This window comes from Lissotriton helveticus, chromosome 4_1 (genome assembly GCF_964261635.1).
Source record: "Lissotriton helveticus chromosome 4_1, aLisHel1.1, whole genome shotgun sequence".
Taxonomy (NCBI): Eukaryota; Metazoa; Chordata; class Amphibia; order Caudata; family Salamandridae; genus Lissotriton; species Lissotriton helveticus.
In genome coordinates, this window is record NC_136063.1 from 634,308,263 (window position 1) to 634,324,126 (window position 15,864).

Sequence of the window (15,864 nt, forward strand, 5' to 3'; positions counted from 1 at the left end):
GTGGCCTAGTCTGCCATGGACCTTCCATTCTGTAGGCCCAGTAGTAGTCATGGGTGCATAAAAACAACTTATTAATTTGTACACTGCATAGCCCTTTGCCAATTGTATCACAAGTTACAAAAGTAACTTCTGTTTCTTTGGTGTCTTTTGAATTGAAACATCATTTAGGCCATGGATTATATTGGATTAAATTACAAAATGTCTTTTCTTGGGGTATTTTAAGTTTTTTTCTGCAAACAGTGTATAGGTGGGGAAATTATATTTCATGCCATTGGAGGATGTGTGTTGTTGTAAAATATCTTAGCCCAGTTAATTTTTGTTTTTGACATTGCTGAATTAATGCTCTTTTTTCTGTGTTACCATGTCTACTTTGGTCATTGTGTGCGTGTTTACCACAGGCCACCATTTGTCTTTGTTCTGTTGGGATCAAAATTTGATAATATGTATTATTGGCCTAATATATTCAATATAACCCCGTAGTTATATACTCAGGTATTTAGAGTTTGCTATGGTCGCTTAACGACCAACGATTCACTTTTTGTTTGTTTATTCCTATTGGTATAACCAGAGCCATTTTGTTTCGTTTCTCCATGTTCAAGCACTGTTTCCCATAAATCACGTGATTGTGCTTTCTGCTCGAAACCACGGCATCAGCCAAACCGTCTTCGATAGTTGTTAGCTGGTAGCTTAAGGGAAACTCAAGGTCACACCTGCCCTCCTTGTGGGATGCGCACATTCTAGCAGAGCCCGTTCCTGTCTTCCCGGGCTCCAGATAGACAGGGAGGCACCCTACTGACCTGCCCCCGGAATAGCTTAGGCCTAGGCTACTAGCAATCAATTGTGCCTTATATGGGTATTCCTCTTGGCTCACCGACAAGTTGTATTTTTCCTTGTAGGATGTCATTTTGAACACATGAAACGTATATATGCTTTGTATTTTGAACATGTAATCAGTCTCCTCTGCGCACCTCCGAGGGTCGTGTATACTGAGGCTCCCCTGCCAGGGCTTGCATTTGAAGAATAAACGATTGAACCTTCTCCATTGCCGACTGAATTATTATAACGTATATTGGTATATGGGCTATTGGTAAGTATAGCCTGCTAGATTTAATTTTGAATCCTTCAGTTGGCGACTCCGCTGGGACTCCGCGATAGGGTCATCCCCTCCTGTAAACAGGAGTAATGGGACAAGGAGGAGTTCTGGCCGAGTGGGTGGACAGAAAGAGGATCCTGATTTGAGACACCTGTTTGTGGTATGAAAACGAGCCGTTCCACTCTCGAGCCCAGTATCCCTCCCAGCTACTGAAGACCCTACGCCGGAGTCCTACGGGCTTAACCCGAGAAACGAACAGACTGTGCCTGTCTGTTCAGGTGTCGGCAGTGGAGAACTCGCAATCGACCTGAGTGCACCAGGTGAATGATATTCGTGATTGCATTGGATAAGGATCACTCAGAGCGAGTGTTTTCTTTTTGGATAAACAGTTAACTGTCTTTGTTGGAAGGTGGCCGGAGAAGCCGGACCACGAGGGAATCTGGGGATCTACCGTTGCGGCGAAGGGGCTGCACGGGTAGAGACATCACAGACTTGTTCAGTGAATAATTGAGACTACCTCTGATGCCTTAGCAGAGTACGGCGTTGCTCGCTCGGCCGAATTCTCTCCGGGAAAGCCCTGGGAGCAACTGGGTAAGCTAGGGTTCTGGAGACGTGTCCAGATGCCCGGCCCAACCAGAACAGGACCATGGGATGGCCTGTGAGAGAGTTTGTGGTTCGCCTATCGGATGGTCTCAGAGCAATCTAACGATTGTTCTCTTTGGTGAAATTTTGTTGGTCTGGAATTCTTTTGAATCGATTCCCCGAACAGGAGTCGACGGGCTCTGTTCGTATTTGAAGACGTCATTTGCATTGAATAGGTTTTGAGAAGTATTTGCCTTGCACTGTTTTACAGCACTTTACTGTGACAATTGTATGAAGAGTGTATGAGTGGACGGTAAGAAGGGACGCGTCCGAATGGGTGTGTGTTTTGTGATTTTGTATCGACAGAACGAGTAAAATAAGCATAATGCCTTGTTTTAGTAAAATATGTTTCGGGTGCTGCTGTCGGCGAGGTACACGGCTTGAAGAAAGGCAGCCGGCCCCTTCTGAGGGCAGTCCCAGTTTTGATATGTATGTCAAACATGGTTTACAACCAATCTTGTGGAATTACAATGGCCTCTTACGGGGTCCTATGATGAGAAAAAGATTAATTATATACAGAATAAATTATTTATGAAGAAAAGCCGTCAGTCAATGTTTGATTCCTTGAACTTATGGTTAAAGGAAGCAAAGAGACGACGGATTAGAGAAGAGAAGTTGGGAAAAATGAATAATGGGCAGACGATTACCCAAAAAGCCGTAGCGTATGATAAGGGAAAGGTGGAAGAGAATATTGAAAGAATGGATAGACAGTTTCGATTAGAAACGAATAAAAGCTATGTGGCTAGACCAGAGACAGGAGATGAATTAGAGGAGTTACTGGAAGCACGACCACCTCCCCCTTATGCCCCACAAGGCTTGTATCCAGCTGTGCCTGTGTTACGAGCTGACCAGCCGGGAGCCGTTCCGACCGCCAAACCACAGATATGGGTGGTTGCCACGGCCCCCACCGGCGGATCGGGACTTGATGCCCAGGTCTCCCCTCCTTCTCTTCGATTAACCAACTCACCCCTAATATCCCTTCGGCCGGACGCGGCTGTCCCTTCTCCCTTGCACCCTGTGTTCCTCTCCCCTCCGACTCAGACCACCTCAGATTTCCGAAATACAATTAGTCCGGGTGCTACACCCAAACGACCGATGACAGACTTGAGTGATCAGCGAGCTTTCACTCGGTCGTTGTTGGGACAGGAGGAGAGGAGGGCTATTATAGTTCAGGCATCCCAGTGGATGCGAAATCCTATTTATACTTTAGAAGATATTTGGAGTACTATGAAGGATTTTGAACCTGTTGCACAACAGCTGGCTTTAGAAAGCATGGCAATTCGATTAATTTCCTTATGGGAACAGCATTTTGAGGAAGGACTTCCGCCGAAAATATTGCGTGATATAAGGGACCATGCTCATAAATTCCATCTCGCAATTGAGGAAGTTTATCAGAATGTGACAACGCTGTTGAATTATCGGGAACGGGTGCACCGAAAGAGTGCCAAATGGGGAGCTCAACACCCCATGAGAGAGGTGCATCCTCTCTTTTTCCCGGAAGTTCCCGAGATAAGAGACAATGCGGGTACGGTCACTAGAGCACGTGTGGACGCTAGGCTTCAGGAACCATGGGTTTACACCCCTTGGAAACGAAGCGAGGTCCTTACGCTAAAGCACAGCTCCCTGACCCCCGTAAAAATCCTACAGCTTATTACAAAGAATTGACCGAAGCTGCCAATTCTGCCATCATGACTATAGCTGATATCGAGCTATTTTTTGGTCTCCTGATTCCAGTGGATATCTGGAGACAGATTCATGATACGGACCATGCTCCCGAATTAGGAGGAACATGGGACCAATTAAAGAATTGGGATGAGGAACAAAAGCCAGGTGAAAAACCCCAGGATGAAACATTAGCAGTACCGGATAAAGTTGTTACATACATGAAGACCCTTCTCCCCCCGAGGAAAGTAGATTGGGATAAATTGACTGCTGTAAACAGAAAAAGGACGAAAGTGTGTCCGATTTCTTCACTCGGTTCGAGAAAGTTTTCATAGATTTTAGTGGCCAGGACCTCTCTACAGAGGGAGGAATTCGATTATTTGTAAATAGATTTGTCACAAATTTGCTCCCGGAGGTTATGTCTCGTCTCCAATTGGCTGAGAGCACGTGGACTACGACTGCACCATCCGTTATCCTTAGTATGGCCCAATATTATGAACATCATGAGAATGAGAGTAAAGAAAGATCAGAGAAAAAGACTAAGGACTTAAAAACAAGAGTACTACTGCAGCAAGTCAGTAGAGGGCAAAATTCAGGACGTGGAGTGCGAGGCTCGTTCCAAAGAGGCCAGACGACAGGAAGAGGCAGAGGAGGCCCTCCGAATATTGGGATAAACCAATGTTCCTATTGTAAGGAGGAAGGACATTGGAGGGTGGATTGCCCTCTGTTGCAAGGAAGGAACGGACCCAGTATAGGACGAGGAAGGGGTCGAGGAAACATAGATCGAAATAGTATGAAAAGGGAGGAGTCACAGCATGAGGGTTCTCGTAAGAATCATTTTGATGACCCTCAGAATAGACAAAACTACAATGAGCCTTATCAGGATGACAGGTATGAAGACCGAGATTACACATGAGACAGCCAAGGACAGAGCGGGGGCCATATTACAGTACCAGTTGACCAAGAGGGACCTTATGTAAAAGGAGAACTGTTGGGTACATCGGGAAAGTTTCTAGTGGATACTGGGGCGATGAGTAGTTCAGTCACCCATACACTGGTCCCAGGGGCAGCTCTGTCTGGCCAAAATAATGTATCAGTAGGATTCTCTGGAATACCGGTAGTGAGCCCCGTTTCAAAGCCTTTGCCTTTTACGATCGGTCCCATCTCCATGCACACACCTTTTTTCCTCACTTCTAATTGTGGAGAGAACCTTTTAGGGTTGGATATCTTGAAAAGATTATATGCACAAATTTATTGTTCCCCTGATGGTGTTTTTCTCACAATGCAGAGGCCACCTGTGGAAATGACCCAATATTTCACTAAGAATGAGGTCTTACCTCCTGAATTCGCCACCATTCCTAAGACATTATGGGCAGCAGGGGACACCGATGTTGGTCTGTTAAGAATAGCCCCTGTGTCCATTACAGTGAAACCAAATGCGCAGATGCCACCCATTCCTCAGTATAAGATTTCACCAGAAGGTGAACAAGCCTTGTTGCATATCATTCGTGACCTCATTGACAAGGGGGTAGTGGAAGAAACAGCTGCGAATGTTTGTAATAGTCCTATTTTGCCGATTCTGAAGAAGACCCCAATTGATGGTGCTCCTGATTACAAATCTGCATATCGCTTTGTGATTGACCTCCTAGCTGTCAATAAAATAGTAGTCCCTCAATACCCAGTGGTACCAGATATTACAGCAATTCTTACGATGATTCCCCCTACTACACAATATTTTTCTGTAATAGATTTAAAGAACACCTTCTTTAGCATCCCAATTCACCCTGATAGCAGACATATCTTCGGATTCTCATTAGGAGGACGAAGCTTTAGATTTACGCGTGCACCCCAAGGCTATACAGAGAGCCCTAGCATATATAGCCAGGCTTTGAAGGCAGTCCTGGATGAATTAATTTTGCCTACCGGTAATGCGATCATCCAATATGTGGATGATATTTTGGTGGCCTCCTATACAGAAGAAGGCTGCAGGGAAGCGATTGTAAAATTGTTACATCATTTGACTGATAAAGGAAACAAAGTCTCCCTCTCCAAATTTCAATATTGTCGACAGGAAGTGACCTACCTTGGCCACTTACTGTCAAAAGCGGGGAGACGACTAACACCAGAACGAATATCCGTGATTACTAATATGTCTGTACCTCGTACTCAACGTGATGTCCGTGCTTTTCTTGGCATAACCTCCTACTGTCGCCAATGGATTCCTAACTATTCACTCCTCTCTAAACCCTTGTTGTATTTGACTACCAAAGATGTGCATGAACCCCTACCCTGGACGGATGAATGTCAGGAAGCCTTTGACTCTTTGAAATCTGCTTTGTGTTCCGCACCTGTTTTGGGTACCCCGGATTACCGGAAGCCTTTTTCACTGTACGTGCACGAGGTGGACGGTTGTTCCCTTTCAGTGTTAACACAGGACTTTGGTGGAAAACAGAGACCCTGTGCCTTCTTTTCATCAGTATTGGACATGGTCGCACAAGCCCTTCCCAGTTGTCTGAGGGCCACTGCGGTGGTAGCAGTGGCCATCCGACAATCAGAAGGGATAGTTCTGAATACGGACCTCACAGTCATGGTACCACATGCTGTGGATATTCTGTTAAATAGAACTAAAACCCAGCACCTTACGAGTGCTCGTTTAACAGGATACGAACTGACATTGTTTGCACCCCACATTACGATTAAAAGATGTGCTACATTGAATCCAGCAACACTTTTGCCTCTCCCTTCCAATGATAAAAAGGACGATATCCATGATTGTATATTTAGAACTGAAGAAGAAACAAAAGGGCATGTAGATCTTACAGACACCCCTTTACCAGACCCCAAAGGAGAATTGTATGTTGATGGTTCTTGTTTTAAATTACCAGATGGTACTGCAACTGCTGCGTATGCTATCACGACCCTGAAAACGGTGGTGGAAACCGCTAGGATTTCACATCACTCAGCCCAGGCAGCTGAACTAATAGCTTTGTTACGAGCATGTGAAATCAGTAAAGGCCTGAGAGTAAATATTTATACAGACAGCCAGTACGCCTTTGGCGTTGCCCATAGCTTTGAGAGGCTGTGGAGGGAAAGGGGTTTCTTTACCACACATGGCCAGAAAATTCAACATGGGCCTTTAATTGACCGATTGTTATTTGCCTTGACACTACCAGATAAAGTTGCCATCATTAAATGCAGTGCTCATAAGGAAGTCATTGACTCCACAGGAAAGGGAAATGCTTATGCGGACTTAATAGCCAAGGAAACAGCACAAACTAAAATGACTCCCATGTTTCCTAGTACTTCAGCCCGGTGGGTGGTGAAAACATCTGTGTTCGACAATACAATTGAAAGTGTAAAAGAGTTACAGAAAGAAGCTACTATAGATGAAGCAAAAAGGTGGGAACAAGAAGTAGGAAAATTGGATAAGAATGAATGTTGGATAGATCGAACTGAGAAGCAGCGTTGGTTACTTCCTAATGCATTGGTATATGCTGTAGTGACTATGGCCCATGGTCCAGCACATATAGGAGCAAAGGGTATTTGTGCAGTGTTGGACCCTGTCTGGAATAACCCAAATATTCCCAAAACCGCAGTACATGTGGTTAAGTATTGTTCTGTGTGTTTGCGTTATAACTCAGGAGGCAGAGAATCTGTCCTGAGTGGAAATTTTGCCCCACCAACTTTGCCATTTGAAGTTATACAAATAGATTACATACAAATGGAGAGAGTGAACAATTTAAAATATGTATTGGTGGTGGTTTGCGCTTTCAGTAAATGGGTTGAAGCCTACCCCACCAAGGAAGCCACTGCAGTTGTAACTGCCAAAGCCTTGGTCAAAGAATATTTCCCTAGATATTGCGTGCCCCGGGTTATCTGGTCCGATACGGGACGCATTTTAATTCATCACTAGTTCAGAGCGTTTGTGATGGTTTACAAATTAGGCAGAAATTTCATGCAGCCAGACATCCCCAGTCAGCTGGTCTAGTTGAAAAATATAATGTTATATTAAAACTGAAGATGGCAAAAATTTGTGCCAGTACTGGATTAAAATAGCCCGATGCCCTCCCTTTAGCATTATTGTCTCTGAGAACAACACCACACACGAGAACGGGGTTATCTCCTTACGAGGTAATTTTTGGACGTCCTGCTAATGTGTGGGGTGTCCCTAGGCCTAGGTCCTTTAGAGATATTGATTATCCTTTGATGACAGACTACTTGTATGCCTTAACTAAAGATCTGCGTTCTATTCATCAACAGGTATCTGAGACATTGCGGCCGCTACCAGAGGGTCCTGGACATCGGTTGGAACCAGGCCAGTGGGTTCTGGTGAAAAACTATCAACGGAAATCGAGTTTGGAACCGAAGTGGTCCGAACCCTACCAGATCATACTAGCTACCAGGTTGGCTCTGAAGGTACATGGGCGTAAACACCGAATTCATGCGAGTCATCTGAAGCGCCTCCCTCTCCCTTTTCCCTTTTATTTTCAAAACCGCGAAGGAATCCCAAGCCAAGAAGGAGAGTCGCTCCAGAGCTTTGTACCTTTTTCAGAAGCCCGAGAAGAGGGGCAGCCAAGTGAAGCAGTGCCCCCAGTTGACAGGGTGGTGACCCAATCAGCGGAGACCAGTGTTCTGGGTGCATCACAGGGTTCGAATGCATCTGATGCCTGTGCAACCGAGTTGTTTTCTGATCAAGAGCGACCTGGTCGTTGCAACTACGACCTGCGGCCCCGAAAACAGCGCGGTACCCCAGATCCTCATGGTAGGAGTTAGCGAAAGACTTGAGTTGAGAAACATTGGATAGGTACACTGGGGTACTGAGCGAGACACTGGACTGAACCCGTTGAGAGCTTGGAACACTGTGCTAAATAGCTCTGTACAGAAAGAAAGACTAAGGTGGGGGCTGCGGTTGTACTACGGAACGAAGAAAGTTGGTTACCGTTTCTTTCTCTTTGATGGATGACAAGAGTCTGCCTGTGAGGCTCTAAACGGACACAGGAAGAAGAACCCCTCTGGTGGCGTGCGTGCTTTGTGGATACAAAGATAGTTTTTGGACTTATAGAGAGGGACCGAGTTATATCTGGACTTATAGAGAGCATGTTTCCTTTTGCCCGATTTGCAATGGAGGACGAGAGGCCCCTAGCCCCTCAGCGATATGTTGATAATCTGCATTTGTTTTCTGGATGGTCCACCAGAGTGAAGGTGGCATTCGTTGCTTTTATCGTTAGCATTACAATAATTATGATATGTGTATTTGTATACTTAGAGTTTCAGCATCCTGTAGAGAAGCTGTTAGGAACCACTGTTGCCCCGGAAGAGCATATCTTCTATTCTCTGCCCCCTCACAAGGCAAGACATAGAGAAAGGTATTCATAGAAATGTTGCATCAGACTCACAGCACCACAAACAAAACAAACTGTTGGGTATGTGGGTTACTTCCCTTAGTCATGCATCAGCATGAACTATTCATTTCCTTGCCTATGTCTTACTTAGCTAGCTGTGAAGCCTGGTTCCAATTATTGTCTTTGATGTATTCACATTATGTGGCTGAACCAAAAATTTATACCGAAGAAGATTATGAGGCCATTTTGAAGTATATACAACAGCATCAAGGATTTGATGCAGAAGGAAATGGTGGAGAGGGCTCTTTAGACCCCAATGCCTGCATGAATGTATATACAGATTATAAGAATATTACATGGTTGATGGAGGAAATGCAGGATTTTGAACTTTTTAATGATACTATGTATTTCCAGCATTTTAAAGACCGAAATGTTACGAATGACAAAGCGTTGCCAATTCCCATTATCAATACCACCTCTCCTTTCTGCATACAGGGACGAGGCCATATTAAGGTAGGAAAGAGCAGATGTAATTATACCTACACTCTACAGGTATATAGTACCCCACCTATGATTACTCCATCGGATGTGTATTTTGTCTGTGGTGAGAATGCCTATACATGGCTCCCACGAGGATGGGCAGGAAGTTGTTATCTCTTGTTTCTTTACCCACCTGTATACATTGCTCTACCCGATTATCACCGGAATCATCAGTTAGTTCAGAAAGAGACAGTAGTTAGCCGAAATATTAGGAGCTTTGATACTGACAGCACCGATCAGACAGACACCTCCCTACAGCAGTTTGAGGATTTTGCAAAAGGCCTCACCCCCTTTTGGGGACCTATATTCAATAGCTGCAGTATACGACGCTTGTCTCGAATAGTTGAGAATGTGGTCCAAACTACCACGGGGATCTTAACTAACATTACCGTAGAGCTTCAGGCGACGAGGCTTGTTTCGCTTCAGAACCGGATGGTTCTTGACGTCATCCTCGCCGATAGGGGAGGAGCCTGTCATGTGATCTGCAGCTCTTGTTGCGTATTTATTCCTGATTCAGCCCCCACCATTCATCTGGCTATACAAAAACTGCATCGACTAGCCAGCAAAACACATGTAGATAACGGTACCTGGTCCCTTAGTAGTTGTTTTTGGGGTCTGTTAGCTACTTGGGGATGGAAAATATTTATGGTGCTTGCCGGTGCTTTTGGAGTAATATTTACATGTTGCCTATGTCTCCAATGTGCCCCGGCTTGCTGCTCCTTCTGTGCCACAAGGATAACATCTGCTTTAAATTTTTCACGTCAAGCAAAAGCCGAAAAGCAGATGATCCAAAAGGACCTCATACAGATTGATGAAGGAGTTTTCGTAGAGTGAATCTAGTTATATTGGCTATAGTAGGCCAAAAGGGCCGTCTGTTGGGATCAAAATTTTATAATATGTATTATTGGCCTAATATATTCAATATAACCCCGTAGTTATATACTAAGGTATTTAGAGTTTGCTATGGTCGCTTAACGACCAACGATTCACGTTTTGTTTGTTTATTCCTATTGGTATAACCAGAGCCATTTTGTTTCGTTTCTCCATGTTCAAGCACTGTTTCCCATAAATCACGTGATTGTGCTTTCTGCTCGAAACCACGGCGTCAGCCAAACCGTCTTCGATAGTTGTTAGCTGGTAGCTTAAGGGAAACTCAAGGTCACACCTGCCCTCCTTGTGGGATGCGCACATTCTAGCAGAGCCCGTTCCTGTCTTCCCGGGCTCCAGATAGACAGGGAGGCACCCTACTGACCTGCCCCCGGAATAGCTTAGGCCTAGGCTACTAGCAATCAATTGTGCCTTATATGGGTATTCCTCTTGGCTCACCGACAAGTTGTATTTTTCCTTGTAGGGTGTCATTTTGAACACATGAAACGTATATATGCTTTGTATTTGGAACATGTAATCAGTCTCCTCTGCGCACCTCCGAGGGTCGTGTAGACTGAGGCTCCCCTGCCAGGGCTTGCATTTGAAGAATAAACGATTGAACCTTCTCCATTGCCGACTGAATTATTATAACGTATATTGGTATATGGGCTATTGGTAAGTATAGCCTCATAGATTTAATTTTGAATCCTTCAGTTCCCCATTCCATGTGGCCAGTGGGCATTTTTAGTCAGTCTCCATAGGCCTGTACGTGTTGTTTGTTTTCCATGCCTCCTGCTTGTTTTTGTTTGACCATGTGGCTAGTGGGCATTTTGTGTAGGCAGCTAGTATGCTTTTGCCATAGGCCTGCATGTGCTCTTTGTTGTGTTCATGCCTCCTTGCTGGTTGTTGTTGTTACTGTGACCATGCAGTGGGCTGTCATTTTGTGTAGCCAGCCAGTGTGCTTTTGCCATAGGCCTGCATGTGTTCTTTGTTGTGGTCATGCCTCCTTGCTGATTGTTGTTTTTGTGACTATGTGGCTGGCAGCCATTGTGTACAGCCAGTGTGATTTTGCCATTGGCCTGCATGTGTTCTTTGTTGGGACCATGCCTCCTTGCTGGATGTTGTTGCTGTGACCATGTGGCTGGTGGCCATTTTGTATAGTGGAGAAGTGTGGCTCAATGGTTAGAGCAGGCAGACCTTGATGCAGAGCTCTGGCCAGGGACCAGGGTTCGATTCCCGCCTCGGCGGGTCTCCGGCTCATTAATTCCCCTGACTGGATATTCTCGCCTCAGTGCCTGTTCTGATCATGGGTCCCACGCTGCAACTCTGGGCAATGGCTTGCTTAGTCTCCACAACGGCCCCAAAAGCGCTGGGATGCCTGGCTGCACCTGGGGGGTGCCCAGGAGTGGACATTTCCCAGGGAAGCCAGGAAGGGTTCCTAAGCGGTATACGGACAGCGCCGGGACACCTCCGGTGGAGGTAGCTGTGCGCTTTACAAATTCCGACATTTACATTTATATATTTTATAGCCAGCCAGTGTGCTTTTGTCACAGGCCTGCATGTGTTCTTTGTTGTGGCCATGCCTCCTTGCTGGTTGTTGTCATTGTGACCATGTGGCTGGTGGCCATTTCGTGTAGCCAACGAGTGTGCCTTTGCCATAGACTTGCATGGAAGGATGAAATGTCACTTTAATATCATGATTGAGTATAATTTCACTTCTTGTTAATATTTTGTATTTTAATTTCTTTACATTTAAATTTTGTTTTCAATTATGTAAATTATTTCATTCGGTTTCGCCTCTGTCAATCCATCATCCATCCATCCATCTAGCATAGGCACACAGCCGCACAGCAGCATTCAGTTTTTTAGGTACATAATTCAATTTCCTACTGGTGGACACCCTGACTGCAGTGCACTTTAGACTATAGCCTCTTTTTGTTGTAAAAAGATTATTTTTCTATGTATTAGTTTAGTTACTTCAGTGCTACATGTATCTCCTTTACAATATATTGAACATAAAGGAAAGAGCTCTATCATTCTGTGTAATGTGTGTTATATTCTGATAGGGAATGATGGTATGGTGGAATAATTTGACTTTAAATAGTTTTAACAAAACAACCACACTAATATTGCAACTGTCTATACTAATTCAAACTTCAAACAATGCCACTTTTCCCACGAGAGGGCATATTTACAAGGGAACAGCATAGTTTGACAGTAAGCGCAAAATACTAATGCCACACTCCATTATTCTGAAAATGCAGGGATGAGCCATATTTGCAAAGATACGGCACACCACTGTGTTTTCCCTAGTGCTGGCACTAAATTAAGCTGCCTAGTGCCAATACAGGCACCCTTACACTATAGTGCAAGGGTGCCTGCATTGAGGGAATGATTGTTTATGTGCAGGAAGGGGCACAATGCAGCACACATAGAAACAGCAAAAATAAGGGGAACTAAAGCATTTCCCTCGTTTCACCATGTTAAGACCAGTTTTCCATGGTCTTACTTTTGGAGCTGACTCCTACTTATGCCACCCTTGTAAATAGGGGACAGCGTTAAAATCAATGGGTGCTGCGGTGTAACACCCACCATAAGTCCCATTGCCCACCCCTTTCAGGCTACATATAGCGTGAAAGGGTACCTTATTTACAAGGTGGTGCTAAGCCATCTTAAAGCTGCCTTGTAAATAAGGCCAATCCTCTATCTCCATAGGAACGTCATTAAAAGTGACATTCCTGTGGTGATAGGGGCTTGTAAATATGCCCTTTAATGTTTTTCTTGATTGTTTGCTTTTGGGTGCACAAGAGAAGAGACATCACCCACAGTACTGCCAAACAGAAAGCCTGTGCAGTCACACGTCAGCCCTCTAATCACTTCCGCTTGTGTAGCTTGGTGCAACTGCCAGCTTTAAAAAGATGACCCCAAAGAAAGATGCTGCCAAGAAAATGGACAGAGAGAAGTGGCAACTTTCCACCATAGTTGTGCTGGCCAGAACCTTTTTTGGCATACTTGTGCCTGTTGCACCGGCCTCCAGGGAGCAACCTGGGAGCAGCACTTCTGCATCAATAGCAACACCCCAACCTAAGCCCAGAACCATGTCTGTCAGTGAGGCATCCACTGCAATCATGTTGACAAGACAAATAGTGACGTTGAATTGGATTTGTCCCTTTCGCAATATAGTGCACAATCGTTTCAGGAAACAGCAAAATGGACAGCAGCTGCAGCCAGCAATAGTAAATGTTCCTGATGTTGGAGCAGAGCAGGAGATTGAGCTTCCTTCTGAGCAAGTAACTGCTCTTTCAGAATCATTGGCTCCCAGATCTCCAGCAAGGAAGCGGAAGGGTACTACGCCACCACCTTCTTCAAGCACCACTTCTGATGATGATGATAGGGACATGAAGTGGATGCCAGCAGAGTCCAGGAGACATCAGGAGAGGCAAGGGAAAAGAAAAGTTCCTGAAAGACTTAGACTTATGGAAGGGGGTGATGAGGAGGATGACAGTCATTGTGGAAGGTGACATAGAGAAGTCTGACTTTGCTATTCAACCTGCTCCAAGGGATGTGGCGCAGGTTGCACCACCACTAGTTCCCATGTTTGCAAAGCCCCAGCTGAGACCTGCACCAACCCCTACCTCAGGACAAGCAGAGAGGCAATCGACAGAATGCCCACCTACCTCCAGTTCTTATTCAGGCTTTGGCAGTGGCACAGTAAAAAAATACTCCTCCCCAGTCTGGGACTTTATTACACTTAGCAAAGAGGGGCAGCACTTTGCAGTATGCAGCATTTTCTGCATGAATGTTCGTCGAGGTAAACCCTGTACAAATTATGGTACTGAAGGCCAAACGACCCATGGTGAAAAAACACCACACAATGAAGTGGGAGGAGCACCTTCACACATTTGCTAATTGTGGTCATGGTGGTGAGGAGACCCGGGGAACTTCAGCCACAAGTCCAATCACGATGCAGGGTGATTATGAGGGAGAAGGGGGTGACATCTTCAAGCAAAGCATCCCTGTCCCCAGCAGTGCAGCAGCAGAATCATCTACCTCAGCAACTTCACAATGACACAAGACTCTGAGTGAGATGGAGACACCACAGCATACAGAGACTGCTCCACCATGATGCACATTGTGTCTGCCACCACCATCTACTTCTTGAAAAAAGCCTGTGTCAGTGGCCCTAGAAAAGAAGAAAATCCAGGCTACTATTCTGGGCATGTTTAGGCAGGAGCGGTCCTACGAGTAAAACCACCCAAACGCACGTTTGTGCAATGGAAAGCTGACAAAAATGTTAGAGCTGGACCACCTCCGTTTTTCTCTTGTGGAAGGAGTGGAATTCTTAGAATTTGTGGCAGCCATCTGCCCGAAATTGAAGGTACTAAGTCAGATCTATTTATCCAGGGTTGCTGTAACAGCGCTGCATCACAATGTGCTGCAGTTAGTTGGACAAACTTTGCAGCAGTGTTGTTCACACCATCCACCTGATGACAGACATGCACATTGGATCTCTTTCGCAGGGGAGGAGCAAAAAATATCTGCAGGCCAAGGCCCTGAAGAAAGTTTTAAGAGCGTTCGGCAGCATGCAACAGTGGCCATGTACGCCAATTGAGAAGTCACATACAGCTGTAAACATCTTGGAAGAATTTAGCAGCAATGTGTATGAATGGCTGTGACCAACAGATCTCATGAATTAATTTGTTCCCATGGACACTGGCAGTAACAAAGTCAAGGCCACGCCAGATAGAAGCTATTTCAGGGTCCTGTGTTTGGCCCATTGCATCAACCTGGTGGTGCAAGACCTCCTCAACAAAGAAGACATAATCAGAAACATATTGACGATCTGCACTCTGACTATTGAGAATCTGCACTCATTTCACCCATTCTTTTAAAGCCTTTAAGCAGTAATTTTGTTGTCAGATTTATGCTTGCCTCACCATTTGTTAGTCACATATATTGCCGGAGTGCTGTTGGACCAGTGTGCATTGTAGAAGCCTCCACAATTCCTTCCTGACATTGGAGACAATGCCTGCCCCCCTTGCATGCCTATTCCTTTTTGCATAAATTAACACTAGCAGGTGTGCCCCAGAAGATCTTTGATTTACAAAAGTGCCTGCTAATACCAAATTCAAGTTTGTTCCCTGCAGCAAATATGAATTCCTAACTACCTGTGCTTGGATTGGAAGATGTAACTATAACTATTGTAATGGTGAGTGAGTGATTGTGTGAGTGATGATGATTGATGATTCATGATGTGGTGATTGACAGTGAGGGAGTGCATGTGTTGAACTGTAATGTGGGAACTTTCTTGAGATGATTGATTTGCATGGTTTGGGGCCTAAGTGATGGAAGATCATTTTTCCCAGAAGGTGATTGGTCTTTACAAATTTATTTATCAAAAAATAATTAACCTGTATTGTCCTCTCCAATGATCCTTCTGTTTTTTTCATCATCTAGGATGGCTGGTCCAGAAAATCATTTGATTTACAAGACTGCCAAATTCCAATCTGTTAATTGCATCAAAGGGGAGATCGTGTACCTACTCCATGCTTGGATTGGAACAGGTAACTAACCATTGCACCAATGAATGGTCTGATCCTCAAGTGGTTGAGAGTGATAGTTGAGGATTCATGTGGTGGCTGACAGTGAGGGAGGGTGTGTTGAACCGTAATGCGGGAACTTTCTTGAGATGAATGATTTGCAATGTTTGTGGCGATT